The sequence below is a fragment of the Anser anser genome (assembly GCF_964211835.1).
Source record: "Anser anser genome assembly, chromosome: 1".
NCBI classification, from domain to species: Eukaryota; Metazoa; Chordata; class Aves; order Anseriformes; family Anatidae; genus Anser; species Anser anser.
The window spans coordinates 20,239,336-20,265,750 of NC_139720.1; the positions used below are offsets into that span (position 1 = coordinate 20,239,336).

The window sequence follows — 26,415 nt, forward strand, 5'->3', positions numbered from 1 at the left end:
TCCTTGTTTGTCTGTCTGGAACCTGTGGGAACAGGAGGGAGAAGGGTGGTGGTGGTGGTTCTGGTTCCTGCTTTAACTACCAACAATATATATTTATATTTCCCAGTGACTCTCACTTGTAAAGTGGTGCAAAAGGAATTCCTGTGAAACTTGAGTGAAAGCGTTTTCCCCTCCAGTCTCTCTTAGCTGGTATGTAACCTAGCTGTAGTAAGAAGGATATGCAACAGTTTAGCAAAGAGCCACATTGTGCTTACTCTTACTACAGGCATACTCTGCTATCTGTGCTCCTGTAAGGTCTAATGGTTAGCAAGCCACAAAATATACACAAGGTAAAAACACAGGGTCAGGGTATGTTATGGGAAGGGTAGAGAAGCAGAAGTAAGATCCTTAGTATCATCACTCAGCTGGAAGAGAAGCTGATTTCTCATCAGCTGAGTTTCTGGCAGCTGCGAATGCTGATTAAAATGCTATTTTGCGTTTTAAAACACAGTTCAAGATATGATGTAGATAGTGGCCTGAGATTTTGATTGGTACCTCACTTTATAAGGTGAGACTGAATCTTGCAGTGGCCTGGTGGCTCTTTCAGTCCTTGGAGCAGGCCACCATTCTGGGAACGTTCATCAGTTCATAAAAGATTGAATGTTTGACACAGATCTTTTAGTGCGTGTTTTCTTGACTTCTCTTTCTGATTTGTTATATTTTCATTCCAGTCGTTATCATCATCAGTTATCTTCTAATCTAGGCCAATTAAATTAATCAAGGGTGAAGGACAGAAAAGTGGGATAATGACAACTGTTAGCATGCTTTATGACAAAACTCCCAAAATGACGGGTAGGGTAGCAACAGAATTTTAGTACACAAAAACACAGTAACCGTGTTTTACACTATAAAAACAGGGTGTTACTGTGTTATATCAGAACTTGGGCAACTGTTTGTCCCCGTACCAAAACACTTCTGGGCATCCACAGGAATAACTTCTGGGCACAGGTCCATGGGAACTTTGTGTTCTGATTTGAATGTCATAATTGATTTTTTATTTTTTTCCCCTGGGGTTGTCTGGTACTTATGAATAAGACTTACAAAAATTAATCATTGTCCATCAGTCAAAATGGAGTTAGGATCTCAGGCATTCCTAGGCAGGAGGAAACATTACACCCACGTCTTAACTAATTAGTAAATTAACAGTCTTCTTGGCTACCCCGTCAGTTTTCCTCTTAACATTTACATTGACAGGATCCAGTTCCTTTCATTGGAGCTGTGGTCAACAAAGAAAATAAAAATGACATGCATATTTGTATAGAACTGGTCATATTGCATCCAAATACTTTACAAAGGTAGATATAATAACAACAACCCAGGTTGTCATGGATATATATTGAAAAATAGTTAAACACTGAAATCAGACAAAAAATCTCCAAGTCACTGGGATGAGTCCAGTAATGTAAAAAGTGCATTTTTCAGTTTCAGAGCTTTTGGAAAGAATGACAGTCAATACATTGGGCCATAGGTATTTGCAGTACTCAAATGGTCAAAATAAACAGCACATTGATAACAGCAAATTTCCTAAATGTCATATAACACATTACTTACTTTTTCAAAAAAATCTTTAGCATTTTTACAATTACAAAAACTTCTCTTTACATTCTTATTTTCTGCAGTCTTTTTCATCAAAATTTACATACTTTTTAATTTGCTTGTCACTCACTCTTTCTGTTAGTGACACTTGTGTTTATCCCCAAAGTAATCCAACAGGTGGTACCTATGAAGATGGGGCACATTTTTATTATCATTAAATGATGTCTTTCTTTTAAATTCTTTCTTAACAGAAATATGTGGGGAAACAAACCTCCATCAAATACAGGAAAGTAATCTGGACGCCCTTTGTAATGATAATTGACACCACAATTAGCTCCTTTTAGCTGAAAATATTCTCCATGATGAACAATGATATACTTGTTTATAAGTCACAGCTTGAAGTATATTATTGAATTTGGAAGCAAAAAGGAAGGAAGATAATGCAAGGGAAGGTGATAATGGCTTTTATTGACTGTTTCAAACAGTTTAACTATATTGATGTTTTATTTATTTTATTTTATTTTATTTTATTTTATTTTATTTTATTTTATTTTATTTTATTTTATTTTATTTTATTTTATTTTATTTTATTTTCACTCCCATGGTGAATTTTGGTTATATCATGCTGACCAGTCACATGCTTTTATAGCCTAGCACTTCAGATATGATAAAAAACCTATGAGCCCTTTTACATTTTTTTAAATACATGTTGACACGTGTTGATCAACATTTTTTCATCAACATGTGTCAACATGTTTAAATACATGTTGATTTCACAGGTACATTGAGAAGTTTTCTTCCAGCCTGCTCATATTCCTTGTATGTAATACATTCTACTATTTGCCTATGAACAGCCCTTCAATTATAGAATCATAGAATCATAGAATCATAGAATATCCCGAGTTGAAAGGGACCCATAAGGATCATCAGGTCCAACTCCTGGCACCGCACAGGTCTGCCCAAAAGTTCAGACCATGTGACTAAGTGCACAGTCCAATCTCTTCTTAAATTCAGACAGGCTTGGTGCAGTGACTACTTCACTGGAGAGCCTGTTCCAGTGTGCAACCACCCTTTTGGTGAAGAACCTCTTCAAGATGTCCAGCCTAAACTTCCCCTGCCTCAGCTTAACACAGTTGCCGCGGGTCCTGTCACTGGTGATAACGGAGAATAGGTCATCTGCCTCTCCAATCCCCCTCACCAGGAAGTTGTAGACTTATAAAAGGAAAGAGTTTAAAAGTCATCTAAAAATTACCTTCATTTATTCCTTGAGTAGTAAGGGAATCAGACTACAAGTGTACTCTCCTGAATGAGCTGCTTCCTGGGTACTGGTTATTTTTGGTGGTTAGAAAATGAACCTTTCAAAGAGTGATTTTGAAGGCATCTATTCCTGTTAGGATTTGTAGCAAAGTCAGTGCACTCTCAATTAAAGATATATCAAAGTTGCCAACAGGTTTAAGGGATCAGTATTGAATTCTACATGAAGTTCTAGTTCTGCTAAGTCAACAGAAAAATCCCACTGATCTCAGTGAGGCCATAACTGATTTCATCACTTATCTCTAATCATTACTAACAATAGTAAATTTCAGACAGTCTCACTAAAATAGCCTGATGTTATATTACGTGGAAGGTTTCTTGTGGCACACATAATAAATACAGGGAGTAGAAACGCAAAAGAAAAAGTAGAAGAACAGTAGAAGTAATATGAAAGTGAAATGGGAGAGGAGCTGAGATTGCAAACATTAGGAAGATTTTATTTAAAAAAAAAAAAAATTAATAGTGGTCCTTTTATTTCTCCTTCCACCAACAGAGATATTAATGATCTCCAGTGACAAAACTCAAAGAACCCATTTTCTATCCTTACATTCTTTTCCACAATAAAGTTTAATTTTCCAAGGGAAATATAAAAGGAATTAAAATTTATCTGTATAACAATTTATAAGACCTTCATTCACCAGCAGCAATTTTTTATTTTGCTCTTAGATACTTACACTACATCTGAACGCCTTGTAAATGTTAATGAATTTATGCTATAACCTCCCAGATAATTACAGAAAAATTATCTCTGTATTATAGCTGGAGAATGGAGACAGAAAGACTTTGTGATATGCGTGAGGTCTCTCACTAGATTTTTCAAAGTCTATGTTTAACTTCAAGGCTTTCTCAGCCTCTGATTATATTTGCTTTGGGGATCTTAGCTTATTTAAATTCTGTACTCTTGAACACTTTTCTGTAGGCCAGATTCATGTAAAAATGTTTCTTAATCTCAACAAATACCTGGAAAACCACTTGTCCAGGGGAAAACTTGAGTTTTTACTGCATGTTCACTGGCTGCTGTAGCTCACAAGACAATAGAAAGAGTGTAGAAACTAGATCCTGAAAGATCTCAAACCTTCTTTGAAAATATAATGAACGCATAGAGATTCGGATTGAATAGATTTCCTCAGACTAATTTTACTAGGAGTAGATGTTCTAGAAGCTCTTCCAACAACTTGCTACATTATTTGTACTACTAAAGTTTTTTGCATTTTGACTTTTTTTTTTTTTTTCTGAAGCTCTCTCTTGCAGAATTAATGACTTTCATTTTGTAGAGCATTTAAGAGGGCTCGATTGCATTCTTATGATGCCTTTCCCTCTGCATTGAATCTACACACCTCATATACGCACCTTGATTCAAACCCTTAAGAAGAAAGAACGTGGCTATTTGTTCTACAGACTATTTTGTAAGAAGGATCAGAATGGTCAGATTTGTTGTGCCACTGGAAAGAATTAATCTCTAGTAGACTACATTGTGCAGTACTCCTTGCTGCTGTCATAAGATTGCTTCCAGCTCCCAGCTGTCTTGCTACAGATTAGCCATGTGTACTATACTTACACATAGCTACCATTTAGTAATTGTTTTATTTATTGTGCAATGATTTATATCAAGTTAGCTTAAAAACAAACAAACAAACAAAAAACCCCAAGGGTGTAATTATTCTCTAATATCTGTCTTGCATAACCTTAACACAATACATTTTTACCAATTTATAGGTGCTTGTACAAAGATAGTTTATTCCAGATAGACAGAACACGCTTATGAAGAAACCAGGCTATTGGGACATTTATAACATGGCAACCTGCATCTTGACAGAACCAGCATACCTTATGCCAGTATACACTGAAAACGAGTATAACCACAAAGTGTTCTCCAGACTTTGCAAGCTGAGGGATGGAGTAAAATGAAACAAGACCAATAAAGCTTTTGAGAGTTTCTTGATTCAGAAAGGAGATCGATATACACTGCTGTGCACCCCTTCCCACCAGTCTTGGCTTGGAGAACCACACAGTGTATAGAGTTTAGGTAGAGCCTTGGGGAAGAAGACTAAGAGAGAAAACATGAAGCAGAACACTCTCTCCATTAAAACTGCTGCCATAAGCAGAATCCAGTTTTTTTTTTTCTGTTTGTTTATACCCATTTCACATTATGGAACTACTTTTGACTTTAGTGGATTTATTACTGGCTTTCTCAAAAACAAGAAAAGTTAGAATTGGGTTCACTATGTCATGGTATGAAACAGTCTGCCAGTGAGGAGACTGAAGGACATAATTCAGGACTTCTAGAATTTATCTTCTGGTTTTCCTTTTTTATTTAATTTAAAGGAATTTGGACATACAGAAAGGCAAAAGTCCCAGGCAACACATTTCTTGGCTGGTTCTGTACAATACCCCAATTCTGAGCAAACTGATCTATCTTCAAAGTTGGCCTTGCTTAGAACGGGGTTTTGGACCAAATGACTTCCAGAGCTCCTTTCCAAACTTCATTCAGTGCTCCTATGTTCTTATTTGCTGCTCACTACAAGCAGATGCACCAATGGCTGTCTACATTTCTATATTTCCCAGTGCTTTGAATTCCAGGACTGTATGCAGCACCAGTTTCCAGGTGACTCTATGTACTGGTCATTCTCTACACGTGAGTTAATTTACACTGAGCAACATGCTGCAGACAATACCTGTCACTTTCCTTTGCTTCCAGCAGCCATCAGAGCTGCTGCCATTTTTTGCTTTACCACGCAATTAATGAGGGTTTGTACAAAGTATAAAATAATAAACCCAATTGTACCTGTAGTAGTTCAGTCTGGAGGCAATTGGTTGTCTGTATGTTTTCTTATGGCCTCCCAGTACTGGGAAAGGATTTCAAAGCTGTTTGTCCTTCATAAAGCCACATAAGGTCCCATACAGTTTTTTAGTTCAGTCTGGCTGTCATATAGAAGATATAATACTAATGCCAGAGCCAAGTCAGCCAAGAAAGCAGTACATCTATGTTTTCATGATGCTGAGCCAACCAATATCCACTGCACGGATAATCTGCCCAAGAAGGTGACTGTACATCAAAAAGAAGTGGAAGGTTCATGTGCGTGCTGTTCACTGACATTTGAAAGATTTGCAGCTCCAGTGTCAGTCACTGGATGAAAACGAAGCAATTTGGTTTATTAATGTAGATGTCAAAATAGCAAAATATTTGGGACAATTATATTGGGAAATTGTCATCATCAATTTTATTTATTTTTTCTTATTGTGGCATTGCTTGAATACTGTATTTTCCACAGTTGAGAAAGTTGATAAACAGAATAACTGAGCTGAAGCTAAATCATCCATAAATCTACCTTTCAGCGTGGTGATTTGCCATTAATTCAGGCACCAGAACAAGTAACTTCATTAAATGTTATGTCGTGCTTCATCCAATTCCTCCAAAAAATAATTTTCTTAATAGTGGGTTTCTAAAGGAAATTGGTATCAATCAATCAAACACAAACATGCACCACTCTAGTTATGGATTATGCCAATATCATAAAACCAGTATGTTTAGTGCCTTAGGAAGAATGTATGTAAAATACAGCAAAAATATTTTGTCTTCCTTATAGGAGGATAATATGGACTACTTTTTTCATATAATAGTCAAAGGACACATTACCCTAAAAGAGGTGAAGAAGTATGGGTAGAACAAGCTGAGGCATGGAGAGGCAAGCCAAGGGAAGCAGACTCAGCCATCCCACAAAGATCTGGACCTGGGTGCAACCAATTCTTGAGTTTCCCATTAGGCAGTGAGGTTCCATGTCACCACAGCCATGACTTGGGAATTGGCAGCTATCTGAAGTGATTTTGATCTGATGCTGATGAAGATGTTGTAGTGGTTTGACACTGATGAGCAGCTAAGCACCACCATGCTTCTCTCACTCACCTTCCTCGCGAGGATGAGTGAGAAAATACCATGAAAAAAATAATATATTAAAGAAAAAATCAGGTGTTGAGATCAGGACAGGGAGATTGTTCACCAGTTACCGTCACAGGCAAAACAGGCTCAGCATAAGGGAGATTAATATAATTTATTGCCTATTGATAACAGACTAGAGCAGTAAGAACTAAAAGCAAAGTAAAAACACTTTCCACCCATTCACCCACTCCTACATGCTCCCCCCAAGCATCACAGGGGAACAGCGTGGTCAGCCCCTGACGCTTTGTCCCTGCCAATCCTTCACGGTTCCTCTCTGCCCCTGCTCCACGTGGGGTCCCTCCCATGGGATGCTGTCCTTACAGAACTGAGCCTGTGAGGGCTGCCCACAGGCAGCAGCTCTTCAAGAACTGCTTCAGCATGGCTCCGTACCATGGGGGTCCATTCATCAGGAGCAAACTGCTCCAACATGGGTCCCCCATGGGCGGCAGCTCCCCCCAGACCCCCTGCTCCTGCGTGGGCTCCTCTCCACGGGCTGCAGCTCCGGCCCGGGGCCTGCTCCTGCGGGGGCTCTCCATGGGCCGCAGCCTCCTCCAGGCCACATCCACCTGCTCCACCAGGGGCTCCTCCACAGGCTGCAGCGTGGAGATCTGCTCCATGTGGGACACACGGGCTGCAGGGGGACAGCCTGCTCCACCAGGGGCCTCTCCACAGGCCGCAGGGGAACTGCTGCTCTGGCACCTGGAGCACCTCCTGCCCTCCTTCTGCACTGACCTCAGTGTCTGCAGGGCTGGTTCTCACTCCTCGCTGTCCCAGCTGCTGTTGCACAGCGTTTTTTTTTTTCCCTTTCTTAAATCTACTCTCTCAGATGGCCAACCAAGCGTCACTCATGGCTCAGCTCTGGGCAGCAGCAGGTCCCTTTTGGAGCCATCTGGAGCTGGCCCTTATCTGACACGGGGCAGCTTCTGGGCTTTTCTCACAGAGGCCACCCCTGTAGCCCCTCTGCTACCAAGCCTTTGCCATGTAAACCCAGTGCAGCAAAGCTACAAGCCATGCTATCATTTCCTTGAGCACATATAAGGTATTGTCAGGTTTTCAGACTTAGTGGAGAGTAAAATTAGGGAATAAGTAACTGACTATATAAGAGAGAGAAAATTCTACAGAATTCTATGTGGTAAATCTAGGGTCCATTTCTAGAAACAATTTTAGTGCGATATTTTTATGACTTAGATCAATGTTTTAGATGTTGATAAGTACTAATGATACTATTACTAAAGCTGAAGAGACCTATTTTTCTTTGAAAAGCTCAGAGTTTTCTAATGAGTACTGTGTAGTGTTATATTATTAATTATTTGAGAAGCATGTCAATGTATCTTTTTATCCATTTATCTACTGGTTGGTCTATTCATTGCTCTACCTAATTTCCCCCTTGCTGTTTGAGAAATTGTGGGAATGGTCCTAACCCAAATAAACCCTTTCACTGAGTAATCTTTCATATGCTCTTGTGAGAACTTACAGGTTCTCTCCTTGATGAGAAAGAGCTTTTTGTGCAATCACTGGAAGAGTTAAGCTATGAGTTCCTGATAAACATGTTAGGGCACAAACTTGATCTGGCCTACAATTACCCCTGTTTAACTGTTAATGTTAGCAGTAAACCGGCCCCATGGAACAGTTTTGGCTCACTGGCACTACCTGGAATGATGTCCAGGATCCATCTGTGGGATACTGTGGGCCAGGGAGCATTCCTTGCAAGTCGTATGAGTGAGGCCACTCAGTTTAGGAGAGATAAAGGATCTTATCTGTATGGCATGAGCTGGATGGCCCCATTTGGTCTCAGCTAGGTAATGCAGAGTTTCCCACATGTGCCAAGGTGTGCACTGTCTCACAACCATGCTGCTGAAGCAGGTGAGATTGGAAGGTGAGTCAAGCAGAAGATGACTGAAATAAAGAAGAGTAAATGGGCTTGATTACAGTCAATCTCAGCTGTTTCTAAATCACTTGGTCACTCTCCTATGCCATTTCAGAGTTTGCAATACCTATGATGGGCATGTGATGGGAATGCATTATCAAGAGGCATGCCTTATGCCTCTTGTTTTTGTTAACATATGTAAATCTAAAAAGACTCCATAAAAATCAGTATAAGTATAAAATATATATAAAAAAATAAGTATAAAAAATAAGTATAAGTTTTTCATATAGATATGTGGCCCATACATAGCAAAAGAAAGAAACAAAAGCAAGCAGGTCCAAACCTAACTCCAGGTACCTTGACTGCACTGACTGCAAAACTTCAGGACAAGTGCAATTCTCCTCATTTCCCCCAAAGAGAAGAGAAACCTCTAACTCCCACAGCTCCTCTCACAGCCCTTTCTTTTTTTATGATGCTCTCAGGAGACTTCTGCCTTTAGTCAGTCATCCTCGCTGTGAGTATCTTTAAATTGTAATTAACTAACCTTCCAGATTCTGGCGACCCCTTTGTCAGAAGGGTTCACAGGGATATCATGCCTATGTGATGGAGTTGAAAGCTGCTAAATTAATAAAGGACTGACTGCAGATATGATTCTTTGTATATAGTAGAAATCCTGTCTTACTAGCAGGTAAAATGAACCCTATAATAACATAGGTATGCTTGTACACTTGTTTTCCTATATTTTACTTTCTGTCAATTAACACTCCATATTTAAGAATACCATAATCTGTGCATGTGTGTCACATGGGGAATTTACACCTTAGCCTGCTCACTTGTTACCCTCATCCTTTAGGATCCCCAAATCAATTTCATTTTTGCATTCTGTGTGTACGTGCCTCTCAGTCACATGCAGAAGCCCTACATGAAACAGCCTCAAAGGACAGGTCAAGGCCTGTTTTATTTACAGGCTGAGATAGCCTCAGTCACTCAGCTTCTGCAGGCAGTTTGCATTGTCTGTGGTGTGTCAGTCAGCTGGCCAGCCCTCAGAGAGCCTTTAACTTACAAATAAATATAAAGATGAGAAGAGGCAGGGTTGAGAAGATTACAAGATGGGACCTACCTGTTTTGAGGAAGATACAAGCTGCCTTGAGGAACCAGAAGCTGTCCTCTGGATAGTAGTAGTGTTTGTATCTAAAATGTTTGTGTCTGATTCTGTACTCCACTACCAAAACTAAGTCATAGCAGGATGAAGACACTGGGAACATGCTGTGAGTGATGGGAGAAGAAACAGTATTACCCTAGAGTAGTCAAATTCAACCATCGGTTTCAGCAGCAGGGCAGTGAGATTTGCACCTGTGGATAGTGCTAAACACCCACAACACCACACACCCTTGTCACACATTGGAAACGTGTGGTTTTGAGATTTTCTCCTTTGCTGGGGTCGTGCAGTCACTAGGTAATGTTTGATCTCTGCAGTATCATGACCTTCCATCTCAGGGTAAGTTTTGGCCTCTGAGTTGACAAATCATCACTGGTTTTTTGAACTCTGCTTTATTACAGTAAAGTTACATCAGCATACCTACACCGGCTTCTTGTACTATGCTAGGAAAAGGTTCAGCAAGAGCTAAAACCCTCTCTGGCCTAGGTTTGAACCTTATTTTAAATAAAAATATCTCTCCTTTTCAACATAGTCAGGAAAGATAGGGTCATCTTTATACCTGATATCTCAAGCAAAGCAGTGGGTAAATATCAAAGATGTTAAGGCAAGGCAAACATATCCCTTTTATGTTTGTGGGCAGCACTAATGACACAGGGTGAAATTTATCCTCTTATCAAAGGTCAACATAAATCTAGGCACTACTTCAAAGGTGCATTGATCCTATAACTGGTTCCTGGCACTGAGCTGGATTTCACCAAAGTGCAAAACTTATGAGAATCAATAAATTTTATATATCTGTGTAGAAAATATGAGTCTGTTTAGATACACACACATAGCAATACGCACCAACTATCCTGATTTTGCTGGGACAATGTATAATTTTTTACCTTGTGTTCACATATTTTGGACAATTCTTTCTAGCCAGCTGTCCCTCCCTCCCACTTCATCAGTCAAAACATCCATGCTTTCTGCAACTACACAATATTTACTCAAGTTTTGTGTTTACCAGGAGGAAGGTGACAGTCCAGTGACTGAATATTTAGTACTGCAGATGCTGCTTGGTTTGAAGGGGAAAACAAGAACAAAGGAATTATCAAAGCTGTTGTTTCAGGTCTTAGTGAATAATAATGGCAGCTGTTTATTGTTTCCAATTACATTCAGTTAAGCCTCCAAGATATCAAAAAGTTCTTGCACACAATGAAAATGTAAAAGGAGAGGAAGAAGGCAGCAAAGCCAATGCTAGACCAGCTTAAAATTGATGTCTTTTTGGTCACAAGCATAAATGAGTCACTGCGGAGGTGGCATGGGAATTTTGTATTGTGAGTATGGTCACACTCGGTGTGAACCTTTGCACTATACATACCGTAGAAGAAGACATGGCATCTGCAGTTGGTGTTTTTCTTTCTTTTGTATTTTCTTTCTGTGGTTGTACTTGAACAGGGTGTGCCAATATTTGCAGTCTGAGGAGTAGCATCAGGACATCTAGTATTCCAGTCTAGTATTAAAAGTAGTGAAAACACTGCAACTGCTTGTGCTTTACCTTTATATGAATTAGTCACTGGTCCCTGCACTCTCTAATTATAGACTGCCTTGGTGTTACAAATACAGAGCATGATGGAAGGACTTCACTTTTTTTTTTTTTTTTTTTTTTTTTTGCTAGGGTAATGGAGAAGACTACTTTAAATTTGTGCTTGAAGCTGTCCTGTGCTTGGAAAGTGAGTGAGGAAGCGAATATGATTATAGTGGGTGGTATCAGCTGAGATGTATTAGGGGGTAATTTACTCAAGATACGTAAGCTAGTGTGTGTGTCCTTTAGTCATGAGAAAATCAAGATATTTTTTATTATTTTTTTTAATCCATAAAGATTCTTTACATATCTCAGTTGAATATTTTAACCTGAATTGCTTTCTCTGTATAAACCAATGGTAACTAAATCCCATGTGCTATGACTCATTGTACAAGTTATAATTTATTAAACTGTTATATTCACAAGTTTAAGTCAGAATTCCTTTGTTCAGTCATGTACATGATTGCTTTGGGGGCTCTGATAGGTCACACTCTGACAGCATCAAGCATAATTTTCTCCTGAATATTTTCACACCCCCTACAAAAGCCAATGTTTATTTGGTTTTGCCTTATTTAAGAGTGCATTCATTAGTTTATAACCTTTTGTGATGCTTTCTAAGATTCAACTGAATGACTCAAATCTGTAAGAATTGCAGATTTCCTGAAGATGTTATTATGACATAAAACACATTGAGAGAAAAATTTGTATTTCCTTAAAGGATTCAAGACATAGCATTTATTTTTGTGCACTGAAGCAGCTATCTCTGTATGTTGGGGCCCACATTGGTAAACACACAGCAATGCACATTATCTTGTTTTTTCTGAGTTAGTGGACTTATATGGTAAATTTATAATCCCCCATTTTATAAGGCATTTGGAGCTTATAAGATGTGACAGTTACTGATGTTCTCCACCACTGAGTGGGAGTGGTTGGTTCAGATATAGCTGTTACTATCCAGGTGCAAGGTTTGCATATCACAAATGTGAAATATCAATAGCACAAGTGAAGAATTAATACAATGAGTGACATAGCTGGCAACACTGTTAATAAGCTGCAGGTCACACAGCTGAACACGGTAGAGTTGTGGAAGCCTAACAAGTTATCACCTATCAATATACCTGACCCTGGGCCTGCTCCAGCTTTGAAGAAATGCATATTAATGTAGAGTTCTTTGACTGACTTCTTGTCTGACTATTCAAGAAATACCATTTTTCTTCTAAATTATATTAATTGAATTTCTGCTATCACTATGAGAACATATTAATAACTAAATAAATATATTTTTTCTCAAACAGTTAAAAGTTGCTACCTGTGTAAGTAGCTTGATTCTGTCAGCTTGTGATTTTTGTTCTTTTCATTGACAGAAAATCACAGCTATGTTAATGGAAGGCACCCTTTGAGCTTGTGCTTCAGTTTGTATTATACAGAAAGTTATTTGTGAAAAGCCATAGCAACCTCCCCTTATTTATTTTAAGCCCTACCTGTTGCATCAGTTCTGCTTACTGTTTACCTCCTTATTAATTCTTTTGTAAAAAGATGACTTTGTTTAAACAGATGTTAGTCAAAACAAAAAATCTGCCAGCTAGAGACCAGACAAGAAATTGAGTTCATATATATTTTAATAATACAAATAAAGACGTTAAATATATATATATATATATATAAAAGACAGTGTAGTAAAATAAAAATTTAGCACCATATGAAATGCTGAAGTCAATTACAAATGGCATATAAATACATTTATTTCAGAATGCCACTAAAGCACGCAAACGTTTCTGATTTCCATGCAACTATTGACTTTCACTATGAAAATAAAAAAGGAATTAGTGAATAAAAACCCTTTCCTTATCAGTAAAGTGGACTGACATCTGTGAAACACAAGTAGATGCCTTTGAAATATTAGCAGGATTAGGGTACCTGGGAACAGGGCCAAGGTGAGGATTGTGCAGGATGCGGTCCCTCTGGGGGTACAGAAGGGTGGGCTGAGCAGGGAGGATGAAGAGCAGCCTCATGTGTGGGTAGGACATGGCTTCTGGGAGAGCTGGTGGGAGCACAGAAGAGTGGAACTGATTTTACTGAACCATGCAAACCTTCCTCTAGTAAAACCTCATATAACCATATGATGTATGTTTGGCACCTGGTCAGAAATCAGAGTGATCCTAGCTAGATCTGTTTGGAAAATAGAAATCTGCTGGGATTAAAAAAGAGTTTGGAAAATAATTTTTTTCTGTTTCAGGGTAAAAAGTAAAATGAACAATCCTCCTCCCACCCCCAAACATTATATGTAGTTATTTATTCATTTCAGCAGAAAGAGATTTCTGAAAAAAAGTTGTTTACTGAAAGTTTTGGCTTGCTAGTTGTCTGGCTGTCCAGAAAGTACTGCTCAATTTCCTCTTCCTCTTTCCATAAGTGAAATTATTAGTCTTCAGCTGGAGTTACTAGCAGCTAAATGTGAAGTCTTTTTGTCCTGCTCTTCTTTGTTGATGCCTGATCAGGGAGTTTTGTCAACTTTGTGGCTTTCCTCGAAGACTGAAATGTGGGGGGCTATAACATGATCATCTGTAGCTCTCTTCTCAGTAACAGAACAGAAAACTGAAAATAAACACTGGAAAAATCAGTTTTATGGAACAAGCATTTTCGGTTTTAATGAAAATAACCTTGATGACAAATTTCTGTCTGTCTTCTCCAAGTCTTCTCCAAATATGCCAGATACTCTGTTTAGATATTTACTTATGATATCACATGCCACAGCAGGGTTAAAGCTGATTTTCCTATAAAGTACAGATTTTATATTAAATTATGTATCGTAATGCTACAATGACCTTTGGCTCACTGACATGGTGATGATTCAAGAGAAGCAAATTATCATAAAGATAATGTAGTAATAACTTTTTGTGACATTTGCCAGTTTGTCTTTGGATACATCAGGAAGGGACAAGATGCCTATGCTGTTCTTAGTCATTATTTCTAAATCGTATCGGATGTTTAACTCATCAGGCTCTGAGCATCCTGAGATGACAGATTAAGATGTTTCAATGTTTTATTTTGCATTTAAATATGTTAGTTGGTATATAAACACTCACATGTATATGTGTGTTTGTGTGTCTGTACTGCCATATGAAGGAATTGCAAACCTTTCTATAGAGATTCCAGAATTTACATAGAAATTCTTATTAAATATTTGACCTTCTTGCATTTCTCAACACATTCTTTCTACATACGCTGCTGTTAAGGTTTCAGAACATTTTCCTTTTAAACCTTGCTTTCATATATTCATAATTGTATTGTCATTCACAGTAATATGTATTTCTACCACGCTATTCAGAGATGCACCAGATATTTTCCTGAAATAAATATAGGAGAAGACAATAGAGGCTCATCTAGATAACTGTCTATTGATCATTTAATGTCAACATTGGAGGAGACCATCACAGTATGTGAAATAACTCATCTCTTTACTAGAGGGCTGGATGAAAAGACTATCTTACCATAACATAAAACTTCTCCAAAAAACATGTATATTGCATAAGGAATTTTCCCCTTAAAATATCAAATACTGTGTTATATGTTTCTCTCTCCTCTCTTTATCTTCTCTCCTCTTTCTCTTTCCTGAGTTTACCTTCAAAAAAGAGAACCTCAGTTTAATAGGGAAAACTTTCAGTAAAAAAATAGTCTGTTCTGTTCTCTTTTTACTACTGATAATATTCTTAAACATAGAAGTCAATAGCAGATGTTGCACAAACCAGGAAAGAAAATGAGCTAAAAAGGGAAAAGAATCAAGAAAACGATCATCACCCAATAAAGGCCACTGCATGAGAAGACAGTAGAGGTTCACTCTCCTTTGTGAGAGTGGAGACTCAGAAGAGAAAAACATGAAAATAAGCAGTCCCATAGGAACCAATAATATAATCTGTGGTTAAAAGAGGCTGCTACTCACTACTGAAGTATCCGAAGGCTAATATTTGTAATAGGGCAGAGTCATGACTGTGAGCATAATGTCAGTGATAAACCACAGGGAGAAGAGCAACAGCCCCTCAGAAATGCAAAAGAAGGGTTTTGTTTGCACTTTTCTGTTTTGTCCTGGAGTGAAAGAGCTTCTCATGCTTTGAGCAAGGGAATCATTACAATGAATCATCAGCATCAACCATGTGAGAGAGAGGTGGGAAACCAAGACAGATGACTTGATACTGAAATGACAGTCTCACTTCCCCACTAAACATTCACTCTTTGTTCATCACAGTGGACTAGCTTCCTTAGTTCTGTACTTGTGAGGAATTAGTAATGATATGTTATTCTTTAATTCAATGTCACTTCATGGATATAGTACAAATTTAGGGAACAACAAATCAATATTGCCTATGTCTTGTCTTTCCCATTAGAAATTATTCTTGTCATGAAGGTGATGATACAATTAAAGGAACATATTTATCAAGTCAAAGACACATATGCTTTAGATAAAGGGAGAATAATTTATTTATTTATTTATTTATTTTTTCTTGCAAAAAATAATGCATCTGTTTATACACTGTGACTGGGCAAATGCACATGTCATCCTATGTTTTTGAAGATAACAATATAGATTTATGATCTAATTCTGTAAATGTATGGCAGACTGCTATAAATCTAGGAATAATTTGCTTTGATAACTAACTGGAAAATTAGTGTCATTCCTAGCAAGAGAGAGCATGTTTATAACTGAAACATGCTGTGATAAAATGCCCTAAGAACTAAATATCCTGGAAAGAATTTTAATTCTTATAAAGATAAGTAATTGAAGGAATGCTAATTCTGTTTACTAGGAATGACTCTGTGCCACGGCTACATATCAAGTGTATTGAGGAGACCAATAATAATTTTACAAGAAAGTTTATGAATCTTTTTATTTTATTTTATTTTATTTTTTTTTAGGTGTGCTAATAAAATTTGGCAAATATAAATACATAAGGAAAATGACCTTACATTGAGAAAAAATGGCCCCAGAATTTCACAAATAACTGTTATGAACAAAAGGCTGGAACATGCGTAGAAATGCTGGAATCATTGCAATCAGAAGGTAGGCAGGTGAAGAACACAGAAAAAAAAAAAAAGAAAAAAAAAAAAAAGGATGTCACTATTTAGATGGTTGATAAGTATTACCAGAATTACAAATGGAAATATTTCAGTCTACTCTAATGATTAACAGGAAAAAAAAAAAAAGCCATTAAAAATGAAGCACAAAAAAAAAAAGATTTCTAAAAAATATAAACCAGTTACACACTAATAATGTAGGGAAAACCATTCTTCATGGTTCAGATAATTCCATAAGTTCATAACAAGTAACTGGATGAATGAAGGGCAGAAGAAAACAGCTACTAAGTAACTGTACTAAGAATATGCAAATTCTTCCAATGAATCCAGAATTTATGGTTTTTCCTCAATTTAAATCTGATCAATTAAGGGAGTATAAAATCTTCATGAAAGTTTTGTCTTCTATGTCTTGAAAGTTATTTTCTGCATTCATTTTCCTGACAAATCAGAGAAGAGGTGTACCACATCACTCTTCTAGCACAAATTTAAGGCATTAATCATGCAGTTAGGAGGTTTTTGGTGTTACAGTCCATCCTGAGGAGCTCACAGGGGCGTTTTGACCTAACACCATCCATGGGCTCTGGCATCCCTGAAGAGTACAGCATATAACACCTGTTAATCTGGCCTCAGTGAGGTAGGATGGAGATGGAGCAGTGAGCCCTGCCCTTCTTAGTCTTGGGGTAGTGATCAAGGATCATGAAAGAGAAAAGTAGAAAATAAGGGGCTGAGAATAGCCCTTGTGATTGCTTCAGTGTAAGCCTCTGAACATGCTTTTTGTATAGTCAGATGTAAGGGTGGAGCTATCTAACAAGAGGATTGCAAGAGGGGAAATGGATAAGTAACTGATAATTTAGAATATTACTGCCCAACCAGTGCATGACTTCCCATCGTCTGGGACCAAAAAGAATATGTAAGAGGGAGCTGGAGTCAGCTCTTGATACTGGGGAGCAGTAGTTTGTGCAAAAGAGAAAAATATTCACTTTGGTGAAATAACCCCAGCTCTGAGTCTAGTAGGTAAAGTCAAAAGGCTATCCCTCCTGGCTGAAGGCAATCAGACACCTTATGTGCAGAAGTCCCAGCGTTTTCAAGAGCAGATGGTGCCTTTCTGTATGAAATGTTTAATGATGTGTGCTAATGAAGCTGGAGTTTCTGCTGTGTTGGGACACGGGCCCTTTGCAGGCTCCAGGTACACTTAGTTCTCTTTTTTTCTGAGGGAGCTCAGTGAACGAAAAGAAATAAAAGAGCTGTTACTTTGCTTGAAGGGAAATTCACTTCAGCCAGGGTGCCAAATGTCTATGTATATGTTAATCAACTCCAAATGTATCTTCAGGAAGAAAATTGTATAAATGAACAGTGTAATTCTACGTACCCACTCAGTTCTCCTTGATTTCCTTCTTCCTTCAGGCGTGTACTATAGCAATGCATTATTTTATCCCAAAATGCTCAACAATCATAACTATTGCTGATCTCTTTTGCAGCAAAAGATCCCTGTGAAGCCCTTGTCAGGTCAACTTCTCAAATGTCTCCTTTGTAGATGTTTAGACAGTGAGTGGGACATAGATGACAATCTTTTGTCAGTACTTTGTATTAAAAAAAAATAATAAAAAAATAATAAAAAAAAACTTTTACAGATTCATGTAAGAAAGCTGTGACCCAGAAAATAACAGGCCAGAGCTCTTCTCTATAGCAATTTCTGGGGGAACCACAAAAGTGACCTTCTTCTTGAAGAGTCTATCAAGCCTACTGGAAGAAACATGTCAGGAAAACTTTCAGTCACCAGCTATGGTCATTGTGCCCTAAGCTATCTTCCTTTGCACTACTCCGCTTGACCAACAGAAGGACAGAGAATGCAGAAAAGCACCATGACAAGTCGTGAAGGAATGTTTCAGTTACTTGCAAGAGGACTGAGGTACAATGAATTGGAAGGTCTTAATATTGGCCTTTTGTAACAGACAGATTATTGATTTTGCAACCAGAACAGTAGTTTTATTTTAATGTTGTTAGATACACTGCCTGTGTTTTTCACCCAGGTTAGAAATGGTTCTGTTGTAAGCATCTATAGCAACTTTATAACAAAAGTTTGTCAGTGTTATCAAGCAGTGCACATTCACAGACAGGCTGAATTCCAAGTAACTACTGCACCTGGAAGAAGGAAGAGATGAGGGAGGAAATGTATACTAGGGCCTTGTATTGGCTTTGTGAAATGGTTGGAGCAGCCTGGTTTGAGTCCCTGCTTTTATGGAGAAGGAATAAAAAACCTTCATTCTTGTGGTTCCTTCAAAGCCAAGGATGAGACCCATGCAACATGTCTGAAGGAGAAAGTCTCTTAGGGAGGGAAGGTAGCTTAGCTGTCTGTACTGCTCTCTTGCAAGGGAGGTTATATTTTCAGAGCTCCTGTTGTAGCATGTTTTGCTGTTTACTTGGTTGTGCTGTCCGAGCATTCGTGTTCAGTTATTGTTTTGGTGTGGGGCCATGTCTTTGCTGACAGAAGGGAATGACACCACGTGTACCTATGACATAGACAAATGGAGTTTCATGGGAGAAAATGGAGGTATTTATCTTCCAGAACTTTCTTCTTGCTGAATCTCAAAGGCCTGCTGTAAGCAATGAAAACATGGGAACATTAAGATGAATGTCAAAATCAGATTCTTTGTCTAATGAGAAATACACAGTAATGCAAAATTAGTTCCCTCACTGTAAATGCATAGATAAGAATATATATAGTTTTAGTTACAAAGGCCTTTTTTAGCCGTTTATTTTATTTTATTTTATTTTATTTTATTTTATTTTATTTTATTTTATTTTAATTATATTTTATTTTAATTTTATTTTATTTATTTTATTAATAACATTTCTTTTTCTTTTTTTACAAAATCATTTACTGTATTCATTGAACATCTTACTGGAGTACCAGGCTTTGCCCATGACCTGGAGTATGATGGCACTGTAAGGATCTTCTCCTCATGAGTAAGTACAGTTGTAACTTGCTAGATGGGAAGTACAAAACAGATGGAAAAAATTCTGTTTTAAACTTAAAATGACTGTCTCTCTCTCAAAAGTATTTCTGGCTGCATATGGATCTGAGCATGGTTTCGCATGCCAGATACACAAAGGAATTTTATGTTTTCACCAGCTCCCACTGGGATTTTGCATATGCACAGATAATCAAATTATTCACTTTTGTTGAATTAGGGGTAGAAGTGCAACCCTCTGTAGATTAAATGCAGGGCATTTAGAATATATCTCAAGCTTTTCTGCACGTACTCTTTCAGTGTTGCAATGCCCTGGAGAAGCCATGAGATTCACACTTTCTTGGAACCCTGAAGCTGGAGAATATATTTAAATCAGAAAATTCTTAGGACTGTTTGTTTATTTTATTGGGCTTATCTTTTTAAAGCAAGAAGTGTACAGACAAACCACCAGAAGAAAATAATTTGTAAAATACAATATTAAAATCATCTTTCAGGTGGCATAAGTAATAGATTTCTGTTCAATCACATGAAATATAGAAGTGACCAAAGGATAATTGAAAAAAGGAAGAACACATTGCAAAATGATGAAACATTTACAAATACGCTACTCTACCTCTTTAATATGGATCCAGGCTACCAAGTTTCTAATCTCCCCCAGATAATTAATACCTGCTCAAAAGACAAGTAAATGTGTAAGTTGTTTCCCCTGGAGTCATTGGGTCTCTTTCCACTGACTCTTTGCTGCATAGAAATGTACCTATTCCATTCCTTCATCTGGCTTAAAAACTATTTTGAACAGCCTGTCAGATTAAAACTGTGCAAGCAGGCAATTTAAACTGAGGCAAACCCCTTCTGTTAAACAATTTATGAGGAAATTATGAGAAGTTTTTCCTGGTTCTGCTTCAGATAATAATAATAAGAAAAAGAAGAGCAAAGAAAAAGAAAGGGAGAGAGAAAGTGTTAGAGAGAGAGAAAGGAAGGAAGGAAGGAAGGAAAAGAAAGAGAAAGAAAGAAAGATCTTTGAAAGCAGACTAATGTCTATACTAGATTTCCAGAATATGTTTTGAAAGTTATGTCCAAAAATTTATCAAAAAAAAAACAAAAAAACAATGGCTATTTCTTTAATTTCTAGATCAGTGTTATTTTTCAATATACATTTATGATTTACAGTTACATTATTATATCAATACTTTCTCTTCAACTTTGCAAGGCAATTTTTTAATTGCTCTATATTGTGTGATTGCACTTGCAACCAGTTTTTAAAACTGATATAGTGAGATGTAGTATGAACAGGAACATGCACACACACACACACACACACACACACACCATTTTAATAATTAAATCATATTGGTTTCCATGAGAAATAATGACTCATGCTCTATAGACAAGTGGGAGGAACTCAATATCTGAGGAATTTTCCTCCATTGCTTTTCATTCAGAATCAAGCTTTTTCAGCACAGATACCATCTCCTATTATTAAAAAACACATTAGGTGACATGTTCAATCCCAGGGTTTACCAACATGCTCAGGATCTCTGGGCTCCCATGCTTGCTGTTCCTCTTCTGTTTCTTCCATGCGTGACGAAACTCCCCTAAGTACTGACACAAATGGAAGGTAAAGTCTGTCCAGAGTGGACTTTCTCCACCAAAAAAAAGGAAATAACAATATAGGGAATAAATTTCTGGATTTACCAGATCATGTTAGGAAGATGAGAGCTGTGAAATAGTTTTGAAAATTCTTTGGCTTAGGTTTCATGTCCATCAGCATATCTGCACAGCATCTACTACAAGAGGACACAAGACTAGGTGGAGTCACGGGGTGATACCACAGTAAAGAATTTAATCACAAACCTATTGCAAATCTGTTTTTGAAAAGTCTGCTTTCAGGAACAACAATGACAACAACGAAACAGTATAGGAGCCTGAAACCCACTGACTGGAGGAAGGAGCAGAAGGTTAGCTCTCTGCAAATTTCCAAAGGGCTTTCTCAGTAATAGGCAGGAATTGGTTTAGCCTAAAGAAGGAGAGCAGAAGCATGAATAACTGCATAGAGTTAAGTAAGGACAAATGCTAAATGTCTGGATAACCTCTGTGACAGCAATGTCTACAGATCTGTGAGACTTTTCCCAAAGGAAGAAGTGAAAGCCTCTTTGACATGTGTAGACTAGATTAGACAAAATATTTATTGTATAATAGACAAAAATCATGCATTTAGGCAGAGGCAGAGAATATTTGAAAACAAATATTCTATTTTTTTCTTCACCCGTGATTTATAGTACAGAAACAATATCTAAAAACAGTTTTGTTTTGTTTTGTTTTTTTCTTTTCACTTCTTGTGATTCATTATTGTTATTTCCTTTTCCTTTAGACAATCAACTAAACAATTAGGGTAAGAAAATCAAATATATAAGTAAATTATTTTTTTTTTGAAACTATACTGGAAAGAATATAAAATTGTCTGTTTGTACCTCCTGAACTTCTAAAAGAATGGTATACTGTCTGCTGTCCCTTATTCTGGATCCTTAGAATCATCATAGAATCATAGAATGGTTTGCATTGGAAAGGACCTTAAAGATCAGTTAATTCCAAACCCCTGCTATTGGCAAGGACATTATTCTGAATGATAATGTAGAGAGAACCTTAATTATGACTTTTTTAAAACAAAACAAAACAAACAAACAAAAAATGGTGTTATAACAAGGATAAGACCGTGAACAGTTTAGATATCAGATTCATATTCTATTCAGTCATTTGAGAGTCAGAGTTAGGGTCTTTATCAGAGAATATTTTCTTAACCTCAAACTTCAAGCTATTCTCCATGAAAATACTGTGAACAAAGTACTTCTTGCCAGCAAAACACTTTGTAATGCTATGCAGAGGTTCAGAATTTTTTTCGTAGAAGGTGACCTCCATAATGTGAAATTGCAGGTTTAATATTTTGCTTCTGTTTAAACAGATGACTAAGGTCTCAGATGGGATATTTTCAGAAGCCAGGGCAGGAGAGAGGTTAATTAAAATGAAAAATATTTTGTCAGTTGTAAAAGTCTGTAATTATGTAGAACCTTTTTCTATTTTTAAGCTACTCTCAGACATACTGATTTTTGTTTATAGTCTTAAGAACAAGATGACCTGACACTTCCTGCACTTGCAGATGTTCTGGAGCTCGCAGACTGGTGTCATTCCTCAGTAGAAGCTGTAGAATCTGATTTAAATATACTTTCTATAGTGATATTCTAGAAGTGGAGGATTACAGAGGCAGACTCTAAAAAACTTTATCTCTGTGATAAGGCTATTCACTATAGGCCAAATTGCATTAATATCTGGTTTCACGTCTAGTTAAAGTAAAAATATACTTGTCTTCTTACTGACCTTACATTATTATAAAAGAAGGCAAAGAAATAAAAAATATTTTCCCCTACCCTATGCACTATTTTTAATATGAGTGTGTCCGTTCTTTAATTCCACTCTGATGCACAGATCTTTCAGTTATTCAGGCATATGCTTAGGGGAAGTAGTAATTCGACTTTCAATCATGGCAAGAACTCTATAAAAATCACCAATGCAACTGTATTAAGTTCAAGCTGATGCTTTCTCATAATAATGATCTGGAAGTAAAATAAAACCAAACAAACCTGGACAGAGATATTTTTCCTTATTGTACACTCTAGTGTCGTTGTCTGACCATTTATTTTATGAAACCTGTTATTGTACCATGTTTCTTTTTTTTTGTTAAAAAAAATAAAAGTTATGTAGAAGGAGAGAGTACAAATAGAGCAAGACAATATTCATAATATGATTTATTAACAAGTAGATTTTCTCTACAACATAAAAACTTTTCTGATAGTAGGGATTATTAAAAGTTTACCTTGCAAAGCTCTCTTCATCCTGATGCTTTCGGTGAAGTCAGTAGAACTAAATAGTTGGGTTCCATTCATTCCTCATGCAAAAATATTTGAATATGTTTTAAATTATTTTCATAAATGAGGAAGTTTCTAATCTCATGTCATATCTAATAATCAATGTCTCGGAGACCTAGAATGCAACATTGTGACATGCGTATCTTTAAGCCTGAAAGCTACACTGTTGAATTAGTTTGAGTTCAGATGAATAATAAATTCTGCTTTCCCTGTAGTATATATCTATTATTGACTGACATGTGGCTATTCCATGGAAAAAAGATAATGTCCTTATCCATATTTGAATTTGTTGAGTCATAGAGTTAATTTGAAATGCTTCAATTCGTAATTATTGACATATTTGCATATTTTTACTTTTCAGTTAATAGATTTTGAAAAATTGTCAGCTTCCACATTCTCTAAGGAATCTATTTGATACTTTTCTTAATTCTCAGTGAGGAAAATTATTACTTCTTCCTTTCAGGCAAGTGTCATACAGTGTCCCCAGAGCTGGAACTGCAGAAGTTCTCTTGAGCTTCTTTAAGGTCATTCAGGTTCCTACTCAGAAAGCTGTGTGGAAGAAGTTCTTGTTCCTCTTTCTTAGACTACAGAATGTAAACCAAATTAAGGAGAGGAGGAAAAACAAACAAACAAACTATTGCTCAGGTTTTTCAATGGCTGCCATATACACTTTATTTAATTATTTAAATATGTATATTTGTATATATGTATGTTTGTTTTAATTTTTTGGGGAGTAGCCAGTGTTGATTTGCAAAGGGGAAATTGTATTTTAACCTGCTTGTAATACTTTGCCTAATGCAGTCCAGGATAACATTAGCCTTCCTTAGAGGAAGGGCACATTGCTGGCTCATGTTTGATTTGGTGTCTACCAGGACTCCTAGGTCCTTGTCTGCAAAGATGCTTTGCAGCTGTGTGGCCCCCAGCACGTCCTGATGCCTGGGGTTGTTCCTACCCACTGTAGGACTTTATATTTCATGAGCTTCCTGTCTGCCCATTTCTCCTACCTGTCGAGGTCACTCTGGATGGCAGCACAACCCTCTGGGGTCAGCCTCTTCTCCCAGTTTTATTTTCAGACTTGCTGAGGGTAGATTCTACCCCACCACACACACTGTTAATGAAGATGTTGAACAGGTCTGGAGCTGGAGCTGATCCTTGGGGTACATCACTATTTACTGGCCTCCAACCAGACTTTATATATCTTATCACCACCCTGTGGGCCCAGCCATTCAGCCAGTTTTTCATCCACCTCACTGTCTGCTCATCCAGCTCATACATTATCATTTTCTCTATGAGGATCTTTTGAGAGACAGTGTCAAAAGCCTTACTGAAGTCTAGGTAGGCAATTTCTACTGCTCTCTACTCATTTACTAAGCCAGGCTTTTCATTATAGAATGCTATCAGGTTGGTCAAACATGATTTCACCTTGGTGAATACTTGCTGACTACTTCCAATCATCTTTTTGTTCTTCATGTGCCTGGATCTGGTTTCCAGATCTAGTTGTTCCATCACCTTCTCAGGGATGAAGGTGAGGCTGACCTGCAGATCCCTGGGAGTTAAAGCCAGAAAAAGTATTTTGAATTAAATCAAGTATTTTCGTAAGTAGTCTGGGAGAGTTAATAAGTATCGCAATAATGAACATAAGAGTTAGTAAGTAATTGGTGAGATTCAAATTCTAAGAAGGAAAGACATAATTCAGAAAAAAAAAAGACAAGTGAACTAGTGTTGGAAAAGTCAGTCAACGTAAATGATGGCAAGCTGAGACAAACTGGGGAGAATTAATGAAATCACTGTGTTCAGATGGTGGGAGGAGCCACAGAAATGGGAAGTAATGTTCTGCTGGTGCTGCTGCTAAACCAAATAAGTGCTTTCACTGCTGAGATTTTGCTGATTGTGCTGTGTTGCACCTGTGGTCTGCAGTGGCAGGAAATTTATGTCAGAAAATGGGCATGTTTGGGAATGAAGAAAGATGCAATAAAACTAAATATAGATTGTTTGTTCTGTGAATATATGTATGTGAAATTTGTGCAAGTGTGCTTTTAAATTCTGTCAGAAAATATGTATTGTGATGTCCTCTGGAATGGTTGGTTTAATCACAGTTTATTTGCTAGTACTTTGTTAGGTTAAGGTCAAGCTATTTGATTGACAGGAGTGATGTGCTGCCTGGACAAGCTGAAATGTTATTCTGAGGTCGCTAAAACTCACATGAAAAATGATACAGAAGTGAGATGTGATTGTACAAATCCCCAAATGCTTATAATCAGTTTGCTTAACCCACCTAGCCAGCTGAAATATGGACGAATATATATATATATATATTTAATGGTAGGTTTTACAAGATTAAATCAAATGTTAAACTGCGATATATAATGTGATTTTTCATTTTTATAAAAATATATTTTGGTTAATTGCACAAAATCTTGGAACAAACCACTACATTTTAATTTTATTCCATAAAAAATGCTAGTTTCTGATTCTATCAGACAAAAGCTGCATGCAGTCATAGTACATGAAAACTTACTTTGTGCAAGGTGGTGAATAAAAGATCTTAGAGAAAGCTGACCTCAGTGCACCCTTAGGCATGGTTATGAAGGATAGTTAACTGAACCTTTCTAGCAAAAATCACAAACAGCAGATTTAGGACAAAAACTGTCATATGATAACATCTAATTCTCCATGCACAAACTGGACAATAACATTTGTTTTGTGGTCCTTTTCTTTGTACAAATCAGATGAACTTCTAGCTTTATACTCTGTCTTGTTTTGAAATTAAATATGAATTCAACACAGCAATGTAAACAAAAACCTCAGAAAAGAAGTTAACTAGAACCAGATGTTGAGCAAGATGCCACACATGGAGAAACCCATTTTAAACAACCACCCTACTGTAGTTACTTGATTCAGCTCAGTTTATGGCAAACAGAAAGGAGCTTTTCTTAGTTGCTATAAACTGGTGCACACACTTCTGCACGTGAAATCAACACCCCCTTAAAAAACACGGTGATTGGTTGCAGGATTTAGAGTTTTATAATTTTGTATC

At 37.2% G+C, this 26,415-nt stretch overlaps 2 long non-coding RNA genes across 3 annotated transcripts in view; one reads left to right on the plus strand and one right to left on the minus strand.

Annotated features, from left to right (window-relative positions):
• Positions 1-26,415, plus strand: part of LOC310897682 — a 130,541-nt gene that overhangs the window by 58,209 nt on the left and 45,917 nt on the right. Inside the window, exon 2 of the long non-coding RNA XR_014582482.1 lies at positions 19,401-19,453. This is a non-coding gene — a long non-coding RNA (uncharacterized lncRNA). The remainder of the gene's footprint in view (positions 1-19,400; positions 19,454-26,415) is intronic.
• LOC310897677 lies at positions 21,010-24,774 on the minus strand. Of its 2 annotated transcripts, XR_014582477.1 has the most exons (4): positions 24,383-24,774; positions 23,829-23,962; positions 23,327-23,398; positions 21,010-21,060 (listed from the first exon to the last, which is right to left on the minus strand). It is a non-coding gene; the product is annotated as an uncharacterized lncRNA (long non-coding RNA). The 2 variants fall into 2 exon arrangements; XR_014582478.1 differs by having other exon boundaries at positions 23,829-24,774.